General features: G+C 44.2%; 1 long non-coding RNA gene across 4 annotated transcripts in view; it reads right to left on the bottom strand.

Moving 5' to 3' along the window:
• Positions 1-3,279: 3,279 nt before the first annotated feature.
• Positions 3,280-23,526, bottom strand: part of LOC119008874 — a 95,623-nt gene continuing 75,376 nt past the window's right edge. Inside the window, exons 3-4 of one of the 4 annotated variants that reach the window (XR_005071580.1) lie at positions 20,406-20,541; positions 3,280-3,874 (exon numbers count right to left, since the gene is read on the bottom strand). This is a non-coding gene — a long non-coding RNA (uncharacterized LOC119008874). Of the gene's footprint in view, positions 3,875-4,931; positions 5,111-6,668; positions 7,223-19,043; positions 19,389-20,405; positions 20,542-23,526 lie in introns of those variants that run through there. The other 3 variants (XR_005071581.1, XR_005071578.1, XR_005071579.1) reach the window with 3 other exon arrangements.

The raw sequence follows: 23,526 nt of genomic DNA, 5'->3' as shown, positions 1-23,526 counted from the left end.
AGAGATACGGGGAGCCATTGTTGGATGAAGGTGGGGGGAAGGTAGTTCCTCATACGTGGCGGGCCCTCGCAATCCTTCCCTTCCAAACCTTCCAAGAACGTTGATAAGCAGATCCCTGAAATGAAATCTTCCCCAGCACCCGGCTGGATCTGCCCCTAATCGTTTTATTTACAGTCACTGTAAAAGACGCCTCCCTTTTAATGGCGCTGTGGAATAATAGGCAGCCGAGGAACAATCGGGTACAGTCCTAAGCGCATTCCCCCCTTCCATTTTCACATTAGGCTAATCGAGGCGAGGGGAAGGATATAAAGACATCAGTTGGATGAAATGAGTGTAATTGGAGAATAATGTAGTTAGTTTGCTCTAATCTTCTGCATAATATTAAAATGTTCTCAACGCACCCCAGCTGCAAGCAATCACCCCGCTCTGAGGAACGCTGGGCGACGATGTTTGGAATGAGGAAGGATTGTTGCGAGATTGAGGAAGAGATATATGGGCGAGCAGGAAAAAAAAGGGAGGCGGGAGGAAACAACTGGGAGCTTCAGGAGGAAGTCCAAGAAACTGTCTGTGAAGGCCTCTGCCTGGATAAACTGAGCCCGTCCTCTATCTTTCCCTGTCATGGAAAAGCAATCCCCGCACCCTGCTGACGGCTGGCTAATTTGTACTGGGGGCTTGTTGGTTGCCAAGACTGGTTATGGTGTTGTTGAAATCAGGAACAGTAGGGACCAAAACTGTCAGCATGGGTTTCAGGGGTTCATTTTCTCCATGCTGAGTGCAGCCTGGTACAGCCTGACTGTTATTTTTTCTGCTGCCAAAAAGCATCCTACAGTACACCAGCTTGCGATGGAACCGAGAGGTTCAGAGAATTAACAAGTTTTCTCAGTGGCTGGGGTAGAATGACCCGCTTTGTATACACAGAGAAGCAGGATTTTAATTGATTAAAGATGTACGCCAGCTGTGAAAACATCTTCTGCTAGATGTATTAAATTTTTGCGCACGCTTTAATGGCCTTGAGATTGGAAGTTGAGAGGTCATCAGTCACTTGGCTCAATGTGGCCTCTCATACCTGCTAAATTAAGTTTTGATGGTCCCTCTCCACACAATCAGAGAAGTTGTAGTGGGAGCAGTTGCAGCGGTAGCCCTCACAGTGGAATTAAGGGTGAGGTTCATTAGTCTCCCTTTGGCTTAGCCTTGTCTGTGATTTCAAGGCTAAAAAAAAAAAAAAAAACAAAAAAAAAAAAACTCGCTCTGAGGCGCCTCTTTAACTGGTGTTATTGTGCAGGAAAATTGTCATTAGACAGTGGAACAAATAACCTCGAAACGTCATGGGTGTCTTCGCTGGGGATCTAAAACAACAACAAAGAATTAATCAAATTAAAAGGAAGCCTTGTTATGCGATTTCAGTTTAATTTCCACAACCAAGCCCTTTTATTTGGTGTTTGACAAAACCTAAAAAAAGGGCAAGTCACAGTTTAGGGGCTCAGTAACAGTTTTATATTAGTGAAGAATTATCAATCCTTTAAGCTAATTTGGATAAGTTGGGGAGCCATAAAGTGGGCTATGAAAACAGAGTAGTCTATTTGTTAAGCTCCCACCCCCTTCCACACTCTTTTTACGCCACCGAGGCACTAATGCACTTTTGTTTTCCCTTGTTGATCATCTGCCATTTAAGGCACATTAAATCCCGCAAATTAATATAAATCTATGAAAAGCTATTAGTGATCTCCGTCCCTGCATTAGGCACCCACACAGGCCTGCCTATGAAGCCTTGAGTAGGTCCTAAATAATTATCACAAAGACATAAAGCCCTGTCGGCAGCTCCGCGGATAAAAATGCGCGACACTGGACTTTTTCATACAGCTGCACCCAGTGACTGTGCGCTCTCCTCTCCCCTCCTGTTGTCCATTTTATTCCTTTTTTCCCCTCATCTCCTCAGACTTTTCTCTGCCATCTCTTCTCCACTTTCTCCCGAATCCTCTCCTCTCTGTTCCTCATAGCCAAGCAGTTTAGGCAAGTGCCATATGCCCTGATTAAAGCTAGCGGCAGGCCAAGGAGCACAGGGAGGCTGTTTTGTCATTAGCCCCTCGCGCGGCTGAGGTGGAAACTCATTTAGCCCCATGCTGGACCTTCATTATGATAGACTTGTATCAGATGGCATCTCTGGCTGGGATCTCTGGCTCCTGGCTAACGGATGGGGAGATGCTGTGGCTTCGGCCCCTCTCCAGCCCCAGCAGGGAAAGAAAAAGGACTGTAAATGGGGATGAGGCTGGAGGAGAATGGGGGTGACTGGGTAATGGGAGGCGAACGGGGATGAGGGCAGGGAAGAATGGCCGAGAAATGGTGCAAGTGTCAAGGCCGAGGTTAAAGGTGATGGGTCCTCGCAGTGGGCCGGGAGAAAGTATGTAAAGGGCTGGAACAGGGAGAAAAGAGTGAGGATAACAGAGTTTTGTTGTTGTTGTTGTTTCTACTCCTGTTAAAGGCTCAAGCAGCTGTTGGCTGCTGTGTTCATTTCGGGGTTCGGAGCCGGATGAAGTGCAGAAAGGATGAGGCGAGAACACTGGGTTAAGGTGATGACGAGGATTGGAAACAGGTGAAAAGAGAAATGAAGTCAGCGCTACAGGTCAACAACTGGAAGAACACGCATCGGAGTGCCTGTAAGGTGATCTCACTCGTTGTTAATTAACACACGAGTTAATCATTCTGAACAGTTTACGGTCCATTTACCATAAAGAGACAGTACTCAGAATAACCGCAGCTTGCTTCTGATAAAATACCAAGAACATCTAACTAACCCCACAGAATGATCATTCGACAATCCGAGGCTCTGGTGTCTTTTCTTAAAGGTGCAGTGTGTACTTTTGGGGACAATTTCTTTGTTTTTTATGCCTACAGAAGCTAAATATCATGAATAAATAAACTGAATAAACAAGACAACCTTAAAGGACAACACAATTTCATACCATTTTACTTCGTTCACATGTGGCGGACCCTGCCACCTTTCAATCTTCAAATTGTTTTCTCTGAGTTTGTATTCTAACCTCATTAATATCTAAAATACTATAATTCTGAGTTTGAATTCCTTCTCCAAACTAAGTGGTGTCCCTTTTAGGGTGCAGCTCATGTTTATGAGCTGTTTCTCACATTGAGCAGCTGATAGACATGTAAAAAGGGATCTCTTTATGAAAGGCTCGGCAGTATTAGTTTAGAATAGCAGATGTGATCGTGCACAGTTGTTTTTATTAAGTGGTCAGACAGGTGGCATGAGAAGGCATTCATTTATAGTTAAAAACACATGTTTACCTATAGACCCTCGATCATTGCTTTAGCACTGTGCACTCCTGTGTGAATGTGTGGTGCAGTGCAATGGCATTTGGATGGGAAGAGGCCGGAGGGGAGATATAAGGTGGGGAGGTCTGGAGAGCTGATGTTGGTTCTGCAGTGGAGGAAAATGAGGGGCTGGGGCTGGAGGCAGGCCGGGGCTGTATGGAAAGAATAGATAGAGGCCCGGGGGTCCTGATTCAGGGTTACTAACATGGTTTTGGTGTGAAGACAGAGAGGAGTGGGGCGGGAAGAGCAGAAGAAGACAGCTGGGCCTGGAGGAGAAGTCAGTTGATGGGGCTCTGGTCTTGAGGATCTGGGTCTCGCTCAGCCTGGTGCCTCTCTGGCAGATGCTGCAGCAGACTGGATGAGGGGACCACCACTGACAGACTGCTGGCGGCGAGAGCTGTGTGTTCCTGGTAGACCGAAACCACCTCTCTGTCTGGCTGACTGTCTCTCTACCCCTCCTTCTCTCTATCTATCGTTCCCTCTGTCTCCAGCTCTTCCTCCTTCTCCTCCTTTTCATTGTAACCATCAGCGCTTACAGCTGCACCTCCTACACACAAATCCACATGCGCACACACACAGAAAAAACATGCCTGATGCTGACACACACAAAAAAACAGAACTGTGCGCACAGTGCGCACGAAAATTATCAGCTTCAAATGTTCCAAAGCAAATGGCTGAAACAAATTTCTCCCTATTTGCTGACAGTTGTGCTACCTCCTGTAATAAAAAGTCAATGAACCAAGGGCAGTCAATATATTCCAATAACAAAGACAGAGAGATTTGTCATTTTCCCACTCTGCCTTTTTTCTTTTTTTTTCCTTTTTTTTTTTGATGAAAACATGCCTTTCTTCTTTAGCAGGAGAACGGCGGGGTGGGGGTGGTGGGGGTTGGGGTGGGAGAGCCCCACATGCACACACAAACAGTCAGCACAGTCTCATAAAATAAAAAAAGAGAGAGAGAGAGAAATCTGGGGAAAAAATGCCTGCACCCCCCAACATCCTCACCAAACGCAACCTGAAGAGAAGGCATCTGACTGTGACAAACCAAATACGCTCTGTAATAGAATTTTCCATCTCTGCAAAACTGATAAGGAAGAGAAAACATAACAACAGCGAGTGGCACATATCTGAAGGAGGTGATTTCAAAGAACAACACCAAGGCACTCCAGATGCCTCCTCTCGCTGAGTTCTTACATAAATATGCCGTTAAGCGATATGATGTATTATTATTACCTGAAAACATGCTATGAGCCCGGGTAGGCAGCATATAAGCCGAGCGCCTTAGCTCCCCAAAGGAGATTGTCTCGACATCACATATCAGCCCGTGCTATTGGATTCCCTGACTTTTAACTGGGTTAACCCACTTCCTGGTGAATACAAATTCAATTTTAACTGCTGCAGTTTTTTATTTGCCATGTGTGCCCCCCCCCCCCCCTTCCCTCTCTTCACTTGCCTTGCTCTCAATAGACTGGAATAACCACGTAGAAACAATTTTCTTCTATTGAGTATACACAAGCTATAAAATTAAAATGAAGTGCTATTACAGTACATGTGTGCAAAAAAAAGATAGGGGGTGGTGGTGGTGGTGGTGGTGGTGAGGGGGACTGGAAATCTCCTCAGCCAGTGGGAATGATCCCTCTACTTTTCCTTCGTTTCTTCCCCCCATCTATCTCCGCTCTCTTTGTGCTCAGTCTCCTGCAGATGTTGATAATCTTCCATGCTCTGTTTCCTGGTTGTGGATGGAGCGGCCATTTGTAATGGAAACACACTCACCTTTGACCACGCTGTAAAAAAAAAAAAATTAAAAAAGAGAGATCCCTGCTGGAATTTTTTTACACTTTAAAAAATACACATTTTCAAAGTCCATTTGCTGCACGTCCAATCATTCTATTCAAACCACGTTACAGAACAAATTATCTAACTGTAATCAGTCAAGTTGTCAGCCAACTATTAGTAGATGAGATATTAAAATGATCAGTTCACCCAAAAATGAGAATTCAGTCATTATAAACTTTTATCTACTTGGAGTGAGCTTTGTAGTCCTCAAAACCGTTTGAGTTTTGCAGCAAGAGGCTTTGCAACATTTTGTTATTTTTGTATGTAAAGTTTCTTAAATGTTTTGTGGACACAGAATCTTCTCCTGACTTTCCATCTGCAATCAGATGAGTAGTTTTTCATAGAATTTTAGCATAACTCACATGCACTTCATAACATAATTTGCTATTTGTCATTGTTTGCCCAAATGAATTCAGAATAAATTGGTGTTTTTGTTACTGTATGCATTGAATATACTGTAGAAGTTGTATATTTTGCAAGACATGACTACAAATATGGAGGAACACGCAAACAGTATATTACTACATGCATTCAACATTCAACTGTAGGAACCAGAACATATCTAATGATGGTAAAAGCCAAGAAGATTATTAGGGGGACTTACAGGCACCTCATGAGTGCTCTTTAAAGCACGCTGAGGGTCTTCGAAGCGCCACTGCAGTGTTTTTCTCAAGGACCTGTGTGACTGTCTTCTCAATGGGCTAATGGCTTTCCTCAAGCAAAGGGAGGGGGAGCAGGGCCTAAACAAAGCCAGATGAGGGAGTCAGGAAGCCTTTCAGGACTTCATTAGGTCTTCTCTGAGAGGGGAGGTTAAGAGCCCGGCAAGCTGGTACTGTTTAGCTGCTTAACGTCAACAGGAATGCTCACGCAGCTGCCCCGTAGACCCAACCGACGAGCACGCTCAGGACGCGGCAACGCGAAGCAAACACGCACACACGCGCGGCTGTACGCGCACACGGAGCAGGAGGATGGGTGGACGCGGATATACACACACATGGCACACACGCAGACCCCATGTAGCCCCACGGTTCAGACAACACACCGCCGCTAAACACTGGCTGGTTAGCATGAGAACGAGGCCACACAGGGACTCAAACAGGCTCTGCCCCTTGGTACAATCACACTGTTGCTACGGGCACAAACCGCACACATGCACACACACACACACACACACACTGTATGAATATTAGACCTTCTATCCTTTTTGAAGTATGATGACATGTTTATTTAATTGAATTGATATTCTGCTCAGTTGTGCTGATGTTATGCTCCACAGACTATGGAAAAGAAAAGCAAATACACAGTACGATGTTGGACTTTAACATTTATCATTTATTTGGAAGTTGCAAAATTCATCCAGTAAACAACAAACTGCAACAACAGATTTCTTTATTGGAAATATCAAGAATAAAAACTTTACTAGTATTAATCAGAGGCACCTTAGAGGAACCAAGATTTGGCAACAGCAAATCTAAAACGGCTACACAATGTGAGCATGTTGGGATGTTTAAAATATTTGTGAAATCGGCGAGGTGCCCTACTTTCTGGTGAGCCTGGTAATAATAGAAGACAATCTGTGCTGTTCAAGCTAATATCCTCGACAAGATCGCTTTAACTAGAAATTAATTAATTTCTCTCTGATTGACCTGCCCTGGCCTTAAATCCCAGCAGGTGAAGGTCGCAGGTTCCTGCACACACTGCTCTGGAGGAACATATTTGGGAAAAAATGAACACACACCTGATGGAAATTGAAGTTAAAAGTATAATAAATGAATGCAACATTCATGGATGTTTTAACAGAACAACTAACCACTTCACTGCAACAGCAGAGCACCCAACTACACGCATCCTGTAGGTCATCCAAGCTTTTGACCAAGACAGTTGAGCCTGAGCTCTGTTTTAAGGCTGGAGGTATATGAGATGGATCGGTTTTATGCGAAGAAACTATGTTTGTGTGTCTTTGTGCGTGTGTATGTGTGTGCTTTCACAGGTATTGTGTTGCAGCTGGTCGCCTGCCCCTGAAACATTGAGCATGCCACCAACCCCGCTCCTTGTAGTCCCTGAAAGGGAACGGAGGAGAAAAGGCCCGATGATTAGATGGATATCATATCTTGAGACACGTGTAGCTGAGACTTGATGAGTAGTGTAGTGAGAAGTGTATTCCTGTGTGTGTGTCTGTGTGTGTGTGTGTGTGTGTGTACGTGTGTGCGTGCATGCGTGTGAAGGCGAGGAGGGAGAGGTGAAAGGGAAGCTGATGAATATCAAATGAACAGAGAAGAGGTCTGTAAGTCGAGCCTTGTGTTGTTTTGTGTGTGTGTGTGTGTGTGTGTGTGTGCATGTGTGTGTGTGTGTGTGTGTGAGGGCAGGGGTTGGTGGGGGTTTTGTTGTCCTTGTGGAGTGAACAGAACGGGAGCCGACGGTGGTGTGAGCGAAGAGAGGTGTGTAGGTGCGTGTGTCTGCATGTGTGTCTGTGTGTGAGGGCTGTGTTCAAGCACCACCTAGTGCTCGAGCGCGGCACCTCACCTGAAGAGGATCACAACACCTCAGCGGTTACAGTCAGGAGACGGACTGATTGGATGATGCATTCATTGTGAGCATGAACGTGTTGGATATTAACCTCCTGTTTATTTAGAAACACTTGACCTGTTTAAATGTCAAAAAACTGTACTGTTGAAACATATCATTGTTAACCTTTTATATTAACTTTCAGAACTTAATGTGTTGGAAAGATATACACTTCATCACCAACAGCACCGCACTGGTGTAATATCATACCATTAAAGGGGCACTATGTAGTTTTTGGAGAAGTAATTAAAACTCAGAATTGTAATATTTGCAATTTTAATGAGGTAATTTTTTTTCCATAACTGAATAAACAAGCTGTTTGAAACTAGAAAGGTGGCCACATATAAACAAAGTAAAACTGTACGAGATTGCGTTGTCCTTTAAAGTCAGCTGGTTTATTCAGTATCTTCAGTCATGAAAATGAAGAGTTTGGTTTGTTCATGCACAAAATAAAAAATCAGTCAATTAAATCTGGTTACAATTTCAATTTCCTATCATCACACACACCACTGAAGTATCATTTTAATGCTACAGAAACATTAATGATGTGACATGGCCCTTGGAAAACAAAAAAAAAAGAAGAAGAAAGAAGAAACTACTACTCCCACATAACACCTTCTGACCATTGTAAGATTTCGGGGCTATTGTGAGACGGAGATAATGTCACAGTCGATTCCTCACTCATCTGACAATCACCACCACCAGCCGCCAGATAAGAGGCACGAGGAGAGGCCCGGGATAATTACGGCACACATGGCTTAGCAAACTCTCTCTCCCCCCCCCCCCCCCCCGTTTTCGCCCGGCTCATTTCAATGTGCCCTTGAATACAGTACACTGTCAACACACATCCATCGCAAGGCGGCTTGCTCCAACTTAGCGCCACAGCCCCATCAAGCCCTTCCCAAACAGGCTGGTGACAGTGATGTGAGGCTGTCGTGCTGGATCAAGGTAATTCAGTGTGAGCCCCCACCCCCCCTCCCCCACCTCTCCCCGTCCCATCCCACCCCGCCTCCCCGCCCTCCAAACCCCCCCCCTCCACCCCACCCCCGTTGTCAGTCGAGCGCGCCGTGACCCTCGGGCCTTCAGATTCAGCTCCCCAGACCTGTTTATTTTTATCACAACAATGAAAATTAGCATGATGCCGAACGCCTATGCACACTGCACGCCTCCGAGGCTGTTTGTGTGCGCCTGTATATATATGTGTGTATGTGTGTGTGTGTGTGTGTGTGTGTGTGTGTGTGTGTGTGTGTGTGTATTCATGTGATCAGTGTGTGTGGGCTGGAGTGACAGTGTCACCTTCTTATCACGGGGCCAACGTTGTGTAGACAGGGAGATTTAGCCGAGAGATTGAGGGGGCTCGGTGGTTACTACTGTGCGCCCTGACAGGTATCACCAATACGAGGATTATCAAAACAAAGATTCCATGAAACTGTCAGGATGAGCGAAGTGTCCCATGGCGTTTTTTTGCAGGGAGAAATGTCAAAAAATGTACTGATCGTGCAGTTTCTTTGTGCTTTATCTCATTTGGTTTTAACGTCGAACCCGATTTCGCTCCCATTCAGATATCCATCATGCACAGAGTTTACTGTTCGTGTCCACAGTTTGGACAGTTTAATTTTGATGGATGTGTGCACAGTAACATTTAGTTTAAAAGTAGGTTAAGGAAATCTACTCCTTTTTTTGTTGTTTTTCATTTTTAGTCAAATCTGAGGCATTTCTTGTTTTTATTTGCTCCTTGTTTAAATAAAATATCAGTAATTGACATATTTTTTTCTTTGCGTAATAATAAAAAATATAACCAATTAGAAGTTAAAAGAACCAAAACTTGATAAGTGACACTGTGTCTATTTTACAGTTCTCTATAATACAATTAAATGTAATTGCTTCAGTGAACTGTGAGATATGTTTTTCTGGCTTATTACACACTGGTGTTTCCCCCCCAGCTTCTGTTTTTACTCACACTCGTTTTTGTTGAATTCTTCTTACACTTACTGACCGAAACTGCTGAAATCTAAATTTACATAATTTTTTGTTTTCTGAGATTATAAGGTAGAATTTAAGGGACCAGACACAACAGTGGGTCGTGACTGTTTACGCGTTGCGAAATAACACACGCTCTGCTCACAGGGCCTCCAGCATGGCTTCGGGGATGCTGAGTGATCCAGTTTTAAACATTTAGTCTCAATAGGAGCTGAGAAATACTTCACTAGTCAGTCTGGCTGGGTGGAGGGAGCTGAGACAGATGTTTAACGCTTTGCCTGCCTGCACACACACACACACACACACACACACACACACACACACACACACACACACACACACAGACAAAACTGTACTGACCCTGCACACAGATGTGCATGAGCTCATAGACGTGTGCTCTATCCCTCACTCCACGACACACACACACACACGTACAGCAACACACCCGCCCCGGCAGAAGCATTTTCCAGTGTGACTGACAGCAGTGATGGAGGTGAAGATAAGCCTGATTAATTGGGAGGATGGGTGGGAGTGGGAGGCTACACAGAGGCTACGCTGCGGTGCCTCAGCAATGCCTCTGTGGCATCGCGTGCCACTACTCAAGCGATTTGTCAACGCCGCTGAACGACATTTATTGACTGCACCCATGGTCTCCATTTGGCAGAGCGGCGTTTTGTCATGGCTGAAAAATGGCCCTCCTGAATCAACTTTGACACTCGGCTCTAAAGTTTTTCCTTTTTACCATCCCCTGTGTCATGTCATGAGAAGAGTGCGGCGGTTCAGAGCATCAGACAGCCAAAGGTCAGTGCAACACACTGTCTTTATAATGAAACACACGTGTGCCTCTCGCTCACAATACATGGAAACACTGGCTCTCCGATTCCTCCCTTTGCAGTAACCTGTGATAGAAGTTGACATTAATGCCACAATCCGGTGGGACCTCACACAACCTGGTGAGTCTCAGTGGAACCAGTTAGGCTTGAGTTGGGTAAGGCTGATGTTAAACAGAGTCCGATGAAAGAAAGAGAGTACTGTGTCATTTTGAAACTCTAAGCACCTGTGGGCCTTAGTCGTATTTTTTTAACTCAAAAACCTTTGCACGATGTTGGCCTTAATGTATGAGGCCTGACATAAGCTCTTACCAAGACTGGACGAAAACATAAAGTGAACTCTAGCTGAACAATACTGGCAAGCCTGTCAGTGGTTCATATACATTTTTTTTTCCACAGCTAACAGACCTCGATATTGATCATTGGTAATATTGTGGGGATAACAATTGGTACTTTCACATAATATAAACAGTGTAATTTTTGATACATGATCATCAGTAATGTGGATATAATCACTAAGTGGTTAAAGGTAAATATTACACAAGTGGAAGAGTCTCATAAGTTCAGAAAATTACATCACTTTACTATAACGCAGCCTTTACATTGGGTTGGAGAGATATCTACTGAAGTTAACATGCTAACCAGCTAGCCCCGGTGCTAGTGGTGTAAACATCAAAGGTCCCCTGGTTCCACTAGCCGGACCACTACCTGCATAGCTAACTGAGCTAACTAACGGTAACTAGCTACAGTTAGCAGCAGTTAGAAGTTGCACTAGTGACATGCTGCCTTCTATTTGAGTATGAATCCGACAGGTGGCCACTTCTTACATATTGCACCTTTAAAACCAGGGAAAAAAACCTTCTGCCATATCACAATGGCAGAAGATATTTAGTCTTATATCATGGTAATGATAAAATATTGATATACACTGCTCAGTCCAAATATAAAATTAGTTTCATGACACATTTTTGACACAAAAACTCTCTAACTAATCAAGCAAACTCCTAAAATGTCAGACTAGTCCTTTAAGGTGTGCCCCTATCTGGTTAAGTTGGGACGCTGTCAAACGATTGATTTAAACACCCAAATACAACCAAGAAGAAGTAGAGGTAGCAGTCCCAACACATTTCCATGTACCTGTAATCGTGAAGAAAAAAATGGATTTTGCAATGCAACATGGTCTGGCGTAAGACGATTACCTCACGCTATAATGTGTAATTGCTTTCAAAATTTCTGTAACTCATCTTCCATGATATGATTGCGCTGCCTCCACTGTCAGCGCTATCAATTCAAGATTTTGTCATTGCAATCATAGCGTCGTAGAAAACTTTTCCCTCTAAACACATGCTCGGCAAACACGATCCAGTTGTGTGGTTTCACTATGATTGAAGAATCCCTGAGAGCACTCATTCAAAACTGCGGGCAGAAAGACAGATATGGCAGAGCAGCGAAGATCCATTCAAATATGATTATAACTGAATTAATAGACATTGACGTTTGTGTTTGTTCCAATGTGGTGAACAGCCCAGCATTTCCTGCCAATGGGCCCATGGATGACACTAATACCTTGTAATCAAAGGAAATGTGTATAGCTCCACAACCATTACATTCAGATTTTGTCTCTCTCATTTTCTTACTTCACTCTTGTTTGTTTCGGTGTAATGCAGATCAGTTCTGGGTTTATTTTCTACCCTCAAAGCTGAATCTTTTATTTGATTTGCGGTGGAAAAAAAAAAAAAAGAAAAAAAAAATCATCATCCCGGTGAAATTACATCCACATGGCAGCGGCTCAGAGCTCGTACTGTAGCTCGGCTGGCATTGACAGCGAGCCATGCCACGATGAAAAAAACAAGGTTGGGGACAACTAAGGAGTTGTTTTCCAAAAAGACTGAGCTTCTATTTTAGGTGATAAATTATTAAGTGAGTCATTATGTTTGAAATATACAGGAGTGTTTGATTCACTAATGCGTTAATACTTCAACTCTTTTGAGATCAAAATAGCCTAATAAGGGAGTGTTGCTAAAAACAAAACCTTAGAAGGTGTAAAAATGTGAAATGGTACTTGAGTCCCGCAATTCATTTACTGCTTGAGGCTCTGCAAGTTTGCCATTAAAACGGTTATTTCACTAACTCGGTTGAATTGATGAAAACTATTATTTTCTTTGTTCGCTGCGCATATATGTAGAATATATAAATATTTATACACGGCGCCGGCGTTACAAAGTTGCAAGGCGCTCCCACTTAATCATTCATTGTGTCCTCTTCACCTCAGGATACGGTTGACACGGCATGAAGGGATCTAGATGCGCTCTCATATCTATCACTGAGCGACTTTTTCTTCCTTTTTCTTCTCTAATGCCTGTGAAGACAGTTCACCCTCGGGAGAGAGGCGGCTACGTTTTCACCTCTTCCGAAAGCGGAGGAGGGTGGGTGTGTGTGTGGGGGAATTAACCAGTTGAAAGGTTATGCGGTAAGTCAACATTAGCTTTTCGGCTTATCTCAGTGATTGAGCCCTGTAATTATACGACACGACGCCGAACTCTCATTGGTGGAATCCTTGTCTCTCGTTATTCTTTAGCTCTGACAAAACACACCACTGAAGTAAGGTGCTTTTCATAAATACATGCCTTTGTTTGTTTGGACTGATAACTGCTTGTGTTTAATCAGATCAGCTGAGTTATAAAATACAGGATTTGCATTGAGGGGGTGTGTTAGACTGGACTGTATTTTGTCTGTGTGCTTGCAAAATTATGGGGTTTTTTTTGTTTGTTTTTTTTTTACTTGAGCTTTTGTATTCCCAATAACTGTTGCTGCTGCTGGGTAATCTTAGACAAATACATCTATATAGGAAGCCATAGTAAAAGGTTAAGACTCCTGACCGCAAAGGGCCATTTTCTGAGCTAAAGCCCCTTTAATCGAAATTTTAGTGGATCCTCCTCACAATAATGCAAGGTAACTATACAGTCTGCACAGAGCTCCTAATCCTTGAGAAAACAGTCTTAGCACAAGCAGAGTCTGTATTATTGCTAATATTAATTATTTACCTTAAAAGTAGGACACAGTGTCCCCCAATACTAAGCCACAATAAATCAAGGTATTTACTGTTAATATTTCCAAAGTCATGAAAAGAAAGAAGCTGGCGTCCATCTGGATTTAATAGACATAGAACTTTCTTGCCGGGGACACACAGAAGGATGACAGAAACCACCCCGCCATACCATGAAACAACGTTTGTTTGTTACACTTTTTCACATGATGAAGGGACGTGGGATATTTTTTCCGCTCTGTGTTTACGACAAAGTCAAAGATGCACCGTGTGCTTCTCCCCCGCCCCCGGATTTTAACAAAAAGATTCAGTCAAACGGGGATGTCTGGATCTGACTCCTCATCTGGCCTCGACACCCAATAGTCACCCAATAATTAAAATACTGCATTCCAGCATGCACTGGTTGAAAGGATCGCAATCAGTTACTCATTCCAGTGTAAGTACTTGAAGGAGAACGCAGCGTGACGCGTGAAGTCAAATTACATGCAATTATCATAGTATATGTTATAATCATACTGCCAATGGATATGGAACCCGTGTCTGGAAAAGTTAGGTAAAGTTTATAAGTGTTTTCAATCTACAGCCAGGCGCTGTCTGTCGGAGGCTCCTGCTTGTAACCCCATTACCTCCCTGCCATTGAACATAGCTCATTAAATCTCACTTTTCCGTACCACTTGTCCCAGTAAATAAAGTTGTTGTGGATGTGTGTGCCGCCATCGTGATCTACTCCCTCTCTCCCTTTCTCCCCTCTCATTCTCCCCTCTCCCTCACCACGCAGTGTTCTGAGGTAATTGAAAATGTGATCCATGAAGTCACAAGCGCAATTTAACTCAAAGCCTACCCATGTTAGTGCTGCCACTCGTAACAGGTCAAAGAATGAAATTAATTTTTAAAAAGGCGACCCATGAAATTGCACTATGATAGATGAGGTGTAAAAGCAATATTTTAATACATTTATGGCTATATATTTTCCGTCACCCCCCTCCCCCCAACATGGAAACACCACTTCTCTGTGTTGAAAGATAGAGTGCTATTTGAGTTTATTTGGAGGAAGATGAGAGGAAGTGTGGTATCGGGAGGATGTGTTTCAAGGAAAGGTGTGCGTTCATGTGAAAGAAGAACTCTTGCATTTAAACCTCCTCTTAACTCACGTTAGAATTTAACAGTTGTTATGCATGGGCTTTAGTGGCGTGTCCTGCTGAGGTTTCAAATTGCAACCAACTGAATACCCCTCACCTCAGCCTCACCTTAAAATGCATTGAAATGGGAAAGGCTTAGAGGCTACTGGTGCAACATGGTGGATTCAGTGAAAGAGGAGTGGCTCCCGCTGTAGACATGAAAGGCTCACTCTACCGTGCCAAAAAAACCCAACAATTATTTGTTTCAGGTGATTAAATGCCCCTCCAACTAGTGTTCATCACCATTATTCTCACTCATGAGAATGTTATCCATTTGCATGGTTTTCCTCTCCCACCTCTGCCCATAAGATTCTGGTAGCAATTGTTTTTTATGGCACAATTTGCACAGGTTTTTTCAAGTTGCGTACGTGTCATTGAAAGCACATCAACACTTACAAAAGGTCTGCTGACTAGCTGTTTTCTATTCTGTACTCAACTTTTTGCTAAATTCTGACCATGTGCACAGCCTTTACAGAAGCGCAGGTCAAGTGTCAGAAGGTCCGCAGCAGAGGGAGAAAGCAGCAATTGGTCAGTCACGTCCGTTGGGAATAAAAAGGCCCGAATACGCCAGTAAGTAAGCATGACATATCTCAGAACAGCAGTCCACGCCTGAGACCGTTTCCGACATTTAAGTTCACATCACCTGCCCAAAGAACAGCTCTCCGAAGCTGCTTTCCTATTCTTAGAAACATTTCTGCATACAGGACCCTGACTGGTACAGTAAAGCCAGAACCAATCTGCAGACCTCTCAAAGGTCCCTCACCAACTGTCACCTCCACACCTCAGAGAGGAGGCGAGGGCGACGTGGAGGATGCTGGAGGAATACCGAGGTGCTGAAGGGGGCAGCTGCCTTCGCTTCGGTCTGAGTCCTCTGACCCACTTTCCCACCTCTTCCACCTCCCGCGAATTCCCCTCCGCCGTCTTCTCTCCCGCTTTCTCGCTCAAGATTAATGGTGTGAACCCAAACCTGCTGGCAAACTGGATGTAAGGAAGATGTCCGAGTTAGGCCTGACAGAAGTTTGGAGTGCGGGATAGGAGCGCCGTGTGGCTGCCTATGTCCACTTTGTGCTCAAATAAATATGGCAGGTCCGTGGGGACTGTCCTCACGGTGAAGACATCTTGTTGCAGGAGCTGCAGCTCATATTTCACTCTCTCTGAGCTGCCGAGTTCTGTCTTTCACTCTTTCTGTCTCTCTGCCTCGGTGCCTTGAGGGGGAAAAGGCAAATTCTCAAGGCCTGAAAGTATGTGAGAAGACTTGGTTGGACAGAAGTTCAAGATGTCATGGAGGAGAAGTTGTGTTTCGACAAGAAGCCTTGTTTGTGCTCATCAGCAAACCTGTCAGGAGGCCGTTTGATGTTGTATTTGAGTGATGTCCTCGGGCGCCATGTTTGTGGTAACTTCCATATGGATTAGCTTCATATAACTCGGCCTTGCCTGAGATTATCCATCAGGAGAAGATGCAGCAACTCTGGCGTCAGACCCGTCTCCCGCATTCACTCAGGAAAAAAGGTGCCCTCAGAAGGACTGGAATTAATGACAAGGTCCAAGAGGAATACGTCAATATAATTACTCCGGGGGGAGGAGAAAAAGTTTTCCACAGAGCAGAATGTTTCTCAAATCACCGCCATACCTCCACCTGCATAATTGATAGAGTCCTCATGATTAAGCTAATGAGGCTCAGAGCTTAAGCCCTATCCAACAGCCCCTAATTACAAATATGTAATATCCCCCCTCTGCTTCAATTAGCATTAGAACAGAAGGTTAAGAATCATTCAATATTCATGCGGACGGTGAACTTCAAGGTTAAGGAGACTGGTCATTTAACCTCAGTTTTAAGATAAAAGTCATTTTCGCTAATTGTCTTTGATGAGAGCCGCTAACTATGTAGCTGTGGGAGGTGCTTCATCAACTTTAACCCAGGTAAAACGGAAATATTATTGCCTTATTACCTTTTCCTACCTTTTGAATTCAGACGGACGCTTCTTCTTGTTAAAGCACCTCGGCAGTATCTTAAACATGCCGACACTTTGAGATGAATTACTTGCCTTTTTTTGTCTTTTAGATCTTTAAGGAGCGTACAGGTGATATGCCTTCGCTGGCTTACTTTTCTTTGTTCTCTATCACTTCACATATTTCCCTCTGAGTAATACCTGAGCCAAACAGGTGTGTGACGTAAGGCAGCCGAGCTGTCAGACCTGTGGAGGGATGGTTTCTGATTGACACCCCTGGAGGCGATGGGCGTAATAGTGCATCATGGGAAAGCTCTCCGCGAGACTTGTAAGGACCTCTCTGCGATGTGATGAAGGCTCAGTGAAGGGATCAAATGGCAAGGCGTGCATGTGTAGGTATTTGTGTTCTGTGTGTTGCGTTTGAAGGGTCAGGCTGCTTTGAAATGGGTAAAAACAGTTGAAGATATCTGGATAAGCAATGCATGAATTCAGCCGCTGTTCTCGTGGAGGGCCGTGCGATTTTAAGTACTATTCTAGTCGTCGCTTTCATATTTACAGCACGAAACAGGAGCATTAACTTTGGTCTTGCCTGAGTCCACCTCCTCCAGAATGTGTCTGACCAATGACTGGGGGTTTGACGGGGGACTGCGTTGGCCTTGTGTCAGCAGTGGAGACCACAGAGCAGGGCCTGGGACTCAGAGACTGGGCTCGGAGCCCATAGCCTGGAGGCTGTAGGCCCGGGACTGCACCCGCTGGCCTAGACCAGCCCAGCCCAGCCCAGCGCAGCCTCGACCAGCCCATCCCAGCTCCGCTCAGCCCCCTCCTCCCTGTGGCCTCCCTGCACCTTCACCAGCTGCGCTTTTCTGGCTCCAGCTGCTAGGTGTATATGTGTGTACGCTGCCCGCCCTTTCCATACCCCCTCTTTCCACTCCATCTCTTGCTTTTTTTTTTCCTTCACTCCCCTTCCCTCGTTCTCTTATTTTCTCCTTCCTGATTTGTCCTCTTGCTGTGTGTCTGCCTCATCCTCCGTTTTTTTATTTTTTTTTTCATCCAGTCTGCCTCTCATCCTTCCCTCCCTTGCCAGACACAGGGGTTGTAATAGTGCCCAGCAATTACTGAGTTGGCATGTGCTGCATTGTTTACTCACAGTCCTATTCCTACTGGACTTTATTAAAACACCATCTGCCGTCAGCTCTGGAATGGTAGAAGAGGTGGTGGTGGTGGTGGAGGAGGAGGAGATGGAAGAGGAAGGCAATGAGAGAAAAGCGAGAGATTTGGCTGCAGCATGGAAGGAGAATGGCTGGACTCACGTGGAGAGTGCGGGCTGCCACGGCGGTCTCTTGTCGGAGGGACATCGACATTACATGAGACCGAGGGAGCTAAATGAGATTTTCAAACAAAAGGGTCTGGTAATGGGAACAAGCTCTGTGAGTTTCAGGAGACAACGTTTTTGGTTCTTGGAACAAATCATGCAGTCTTTCAAGTTTGAAGAAGTGCATGAAAGATTGAAATAAAACGTGATTATTACCACTGTTCTCTCAAATGGATGCATTTTGCGGTCAGTTGGGGATTTTTAGGAACACGAAGGCAGATGACAGAGATCCTTCATCAGGCCTGTTGGTCACACGGAGCGACTCAGGTGCTAAATAGCATGTGGGATAATAACACACACACACACACACACACACATAAGCTCATATAGAGCCACGCTGGGTAATAATGCAGTGGGCCCGCCCATGTAATGTCATTCTGATGGTTATTTCATTAGCTGTAATTTGTTATGGGACATGCCACTTCGGACGGGAGCCTGGATTGATTGGATAGTCATTGAGAGGAGGCGGACTGGACCCGAGACAAGCTGGATCAAACAGTCAATTATTGCAGAGGCGCAGTGTGTTTGTTGAGCGTTGGAGTGTGTGTGTTCTCAGGTGTTTCGGTTTATATATGCAGCACTGATTACGAGTTATTTGTTTCCCCGATACCCAAAAAAAATCCTCTGTAACTCCTCTGTTTTTCTTTATTTCGACTGTAAAATGAATTTGTGATAAAAAAAAAAATAATTTAAAAAAATGCATTTCTCAGGCTTAACATGATCGCTTTGGGGCAAAAATTTCCCCATCTCACAGAAATATTCACAAGAAAAAAAGTTAAATGTCGTGGCTACATCTGTATATTTCACTAAATGAGGCCCATGGTAATATAAAGCAATGTCTCGTTACGTTTTGTAATTTATACCAGGCACCAGAGCAATCATTGTCAGGCTATTAAACTAATGGCATGCTGACCGTTTAACAGCCAAAGCTGATCCCTCATGCTGTCCACGCAGCAGATAGAGTCCAGTGGTTTACAGTGGATGTTTATTTGCGCTCCGGAAAACGTCCGCGGCGATCAATGAGGTGGAAGACACAGGCGCGCTCACACAGATACATGTGTAAACATAGCATGCAATTATAAGGTCCTTCCGGACGGTCAATCTGCTCCCCAGCAGTCCACCGCTATAATTGGATGCATATTCTGCAGGAACGTAAAGGCCGGCAAAGGGAAGACAAAGTGAGGTCAAGGAGGGGCACTTGTTTAGGAAGCTGAACCTGAGCGTGACAACACTGGGCCTCATCCGTGTGATGCGTGCTGTAAGTCGGTCAAGTGTTTCTGCGGATGTTCACAACAGAGAATCCGGGCTGCGTGAGAAAACAGAGGAGAATAATGAGGGGAGAAAAATCGCATTGCGCTGTCGAGGAGAACCGACCGGATGTACAGCGCCGGGACGAGCTTAACGTATACCATGTGAGAGGGCTGTCATATTTTTTATATAAAGACACAGTATGTCTTCTCTACTCTCTGTAATTCATAACACAGTTGATGTAGACACAAATCCATGATTTTAAATAAGCACAATCATTAAAACCTAAATTCTCTTCTTTTCGAGCCTTATATTCACCATACACTGCTGGAAATATCATTTTATGCAATCTGCAAATATTTTCTTAACCTAAATATAAAATCAGATTACATTATTCATATTGCTCAGCGGTCATACACTTGTCAGACAGCAATTTGCATACAGCATGTACACATTTGGCTTTTTTATTTACAGCAGAATATAATATAGCTTTAGGGGATTGACCAGAGTCAGGTTTCTGTTTTTGTTTTTTTTTCATGGCCACGGATATATTCAGCCGCAGATGAGATCGAATGCTTAGAAAAGGCGCATACAGTGGAAACAAAAATCTCATTTGAGGCAGAGACAGCAGACATCACACTTGCAGTCATGAGTTATTCATGCATTAGAGATATTGTGGATTGACAGCACAATTATGTCAGAGGGTATTACGCATCGGCAACCATGTCGTGCCCCCTGGACGGGCACACACACCAGACTACAGACTGAAAACAGAAGGGCGGCTGAGGTGAATCCTAGCTGGAGAAACTGCAGTACTCTGAATACTAAAACCAGCTTACAGATAAAACCACGAAAGAAGCAGTCCAGTCTGTTCCAGCGGTTTAGATACACACTCAGGGAAAGTTTGATGGAGGTGTTTTGTAATTTTTTGCAGCTGCATTTTATGTTGTTAATAATCAAACCTAAGGAGAAAAATAAGCCTGTTTCCTTTGTGTTACAGATTGTGGGACAGCAGTTTGTGTGTGTGTGTGTGTGTGTGTGTGTGTGTGTGTGTGTGTGTGTGTGTTCACCGTACCACACAAGTGGACCCTCTGTGGAACCCCTCAGCTGGTGATGTCGTCGGGGGAAGGAGGTCAAAGGTCAGACCAAGGTTCATTAAGGCCTGCCATCTTTCAGCCTCCACAGACGCCAACGCCCCACTGTCAGCCGCACTGCATGACACAAAAAGATCAAATGAAGGATTATTGTCATTTAGACACAATAGAAGAAGAGCTCTGGGAACTAACAGGGACATGTGACCAAAACATTGACTGACCGTGAATTGGTTTTTCAAAAGTTTTCAAATATTGCTGCACTGTAAACTAATTCAGTGTTTTTCATACGCTATTCAGTAGAATTTCTTCTGTCAACAGTGTCATTAAGTAATTTGTACAGTGGAAATGCGCAGTGGCCCTGAGGGTCAAAACACAACTTTCCACAAAACACAAGAGTTCACAAAAGAGAAAACAACAGCATTGCGACAAAAAAACCCAACAACATTTCAGTAAACAAAACACAACAACAACAACACTGCGGAACAGACCACATTTCAGTAAACACGTCATTTCACCAAACACAACACTGCACACACCACGGCATACGAGCAGAAAAGAACAACAACATCTCGGGAAAACATTTCAGTGAACAACATTTTAGACAACCCACATCTCCAAGAACACAACAATTTACAAAACACAATTAGATCTCAACATTTCGGCGAGCAAGTCGTGTCACAAAAGGAAACATTGCTGACAGCACAACAGCTCGTAAAACACAACATTTGGGAAGGAAGAGCAACATTTCACAAAACATAATGACATGTCAAAAAAAAAATCCACATTTCACAAAAAAAACACAATGGCATTTCAAAAACTGCAATATTTCACAAAAAAAAATAGACGAAAAATTTCAGACAATGCGAGGTCTCAGTACACACAACATTTGAGAGGGAACACTATACAAACAGGAAATGACACTGGCACCAAGGACTTGGGTTCTGTCCAATCACTAACAAGAAATGTTGTCCCACTTTTTCCATAACTTTAAAAACGTTGTGTTTTTTAAATCTTTTTATTTCATTTTTTATGAAACTCGTGCACAGATCAAAACAAACGCTCATGTGATCGTTGCTCACTCTTTGCCACCATCTCCCTACAGTGATGTCACTGCGATCACGCTGTGCAACTCAATCTTAGCAAATTCAAGACAAATAATGTTGCTCTGTTTAAAAATGATGTTGGTGAAAGAGATTCACCTGCTGCTCGTGGATAATGAGCACCCATGCCAGGAGAGGATACAGTAACCGTACCATTAAACGCGGAGGTGTCACATACCTGCGTACAGTGGAGCGTAGTTATCTTTAATGAGAGTGAAATCACTGTCTCTTAAAACAACGCACACTGTTTTATGGGTCACATCAGAGCTGCGTTCAAAGCAGGCATCCGCCGCAACAACAGGATGGACGGCGCACCGCTTCCTCCTCTGGTTTGTTTTGCTTCCTCTATTAACACTGTTTTATTTACTACGAGGTCGTCATGGAGATCACGTATGACGATAAACAAACAGGGATGTCTGTTTAAACTCGGACACACGATCCAACAGCACAGGCGCGGAACATTTAGGAATTCATTTAGTCATTAAGAGAGTTGATTATTGTTTTAAATAATGACGTATTACTATCAACATCATTAGATAAACATCATGTGGACGCAGTCTGATATTAAACAGATTGATGCAGCTGCTTTAACGCCATAAATGGATCTCTGTCAGCTGTCACCACTCTGCCATCTCTTTTTGTAAATCCACCAAAGTAACCATTTGCTGTAAATAAAGATGTTTATACGCATTCAAGTGTCGTGTTTCGTCAGAAGTCCATCCCCGGCTTTGTTGTGCCGTGTCAGCACTTCCCCCGTCCTTACGGAAATGGAGAGAGGCCAGCTGAGCCACTTTTGGTTACACTTTTTTATTTAACATTGTAAAGTGTTAGATGCATTTTTTTTTTTTTTTTTTTTTTTTTTTTTTTAGGTGAGAAAAAGCCAGCCCCGAGCCCGGGCATTAAAAACAAATACGAGAATTCAATTATCACTCGGCGCAGTTCATCAAGCGCTGCGACGGGGAGTTAAAAGCAACAAGGGCCGGGGTGTCTAGCGCCGTGTCAGCACGTCTCTATCACCTCAGTGATGGAGAGGCCAGTCGGGGATGGACTCCAGTGGCCCGGGACATGTTCCTCCAGCACATCGCTCCCAAAGCCTCCCCTCCCTCCATCCTTCGTGCCCTGCCTCCTACAAGCACCTTTTGTGTGGGCTAAATGGGGCTGGATGCACCCCTTTAACTTTGATTTCCATTTTCCATTGTCCCTCCATTGACGGGGAGGGTGACTCCATCTGTGCCTGCCTTGCGTGGTGCCACCCTTTCAATAGGCATATGCTCCACATGTAAGAGCCCTAAACTAGCAAGAGAATGGGTGGAGGGAATAATGATATACAAGACGGGCCCCTCACTCCATCGAGCGAGCGAGAGAGAAAGAGAGAGACTGAGGGAGAGAGAGAGAGAGGGAGAGAAAATACTCATTCATCAATTTATTGTATGGCCCTTAAAACTCTGCAGCCTTTTTATGTATATTCAGGAGCGCAGAAGAGATTACACAAAAGCCCCCGCCGAACTGATGGCGTTTTAAATTGCGGTCAAGCTGCTCCAATCGCCTCCTGAACTGTGCCCAAAACACGCACGTGTGTTTTACACGAGAGCGGGACGCAGCTTGCCGCCACCGACGGACACAATGAGGGCCCCGCCGAACAATTGATAACTGTTAACTGAGGTGGCTCGGCGGGTCAGTTTTGACTTGGAAATGTGCAATATGCTGTGAAAACAGCCCCTTGTGTTCGCTCTCCCCCCTTCAGATCTTATCTCCACATGTGATAACACCACTTAAGATCTCATACAGTAACACACATTAAGTCATTTCCCTCTCCAAACAAACCGAAGAGGAAAAGTCGGGGGGGAAGAAATAGAAAGTGAAATTTGGTACCAGATTGTTATTAGCCGGGGTTTTTTCACTTGATTTTTATCAGCGAGCCCGATTACGATTTTCTGATTTCCTTCCTCTTTTTTTTCCCCCCCGTGTTGGGATTATGTTTGTCTTGAAACCCAATTTAGCA

The sequence above is a fragment of the Acanthopagrus latus genome, chromosome 19 (genome assembly GCF_904848185.1).
Source record: "Acanthopagrus latus isolate v.2019 chromosome 19, fAcaLat1.1, whole genome shotgun sequence".
Classification (NCBI taxonomy): domain Eukaryota; kingdom Metazoa; phylum Chordata; class Actinopteri; order Spariformes; family Sparidae; genus Acanthopagrus; species Acanthopagrus latus.
The sequence above is the reverse complement of the archived record's forward strand: the minus strand, read 5'-3'. Positions and strand labels throughout refer to the sequence as shown.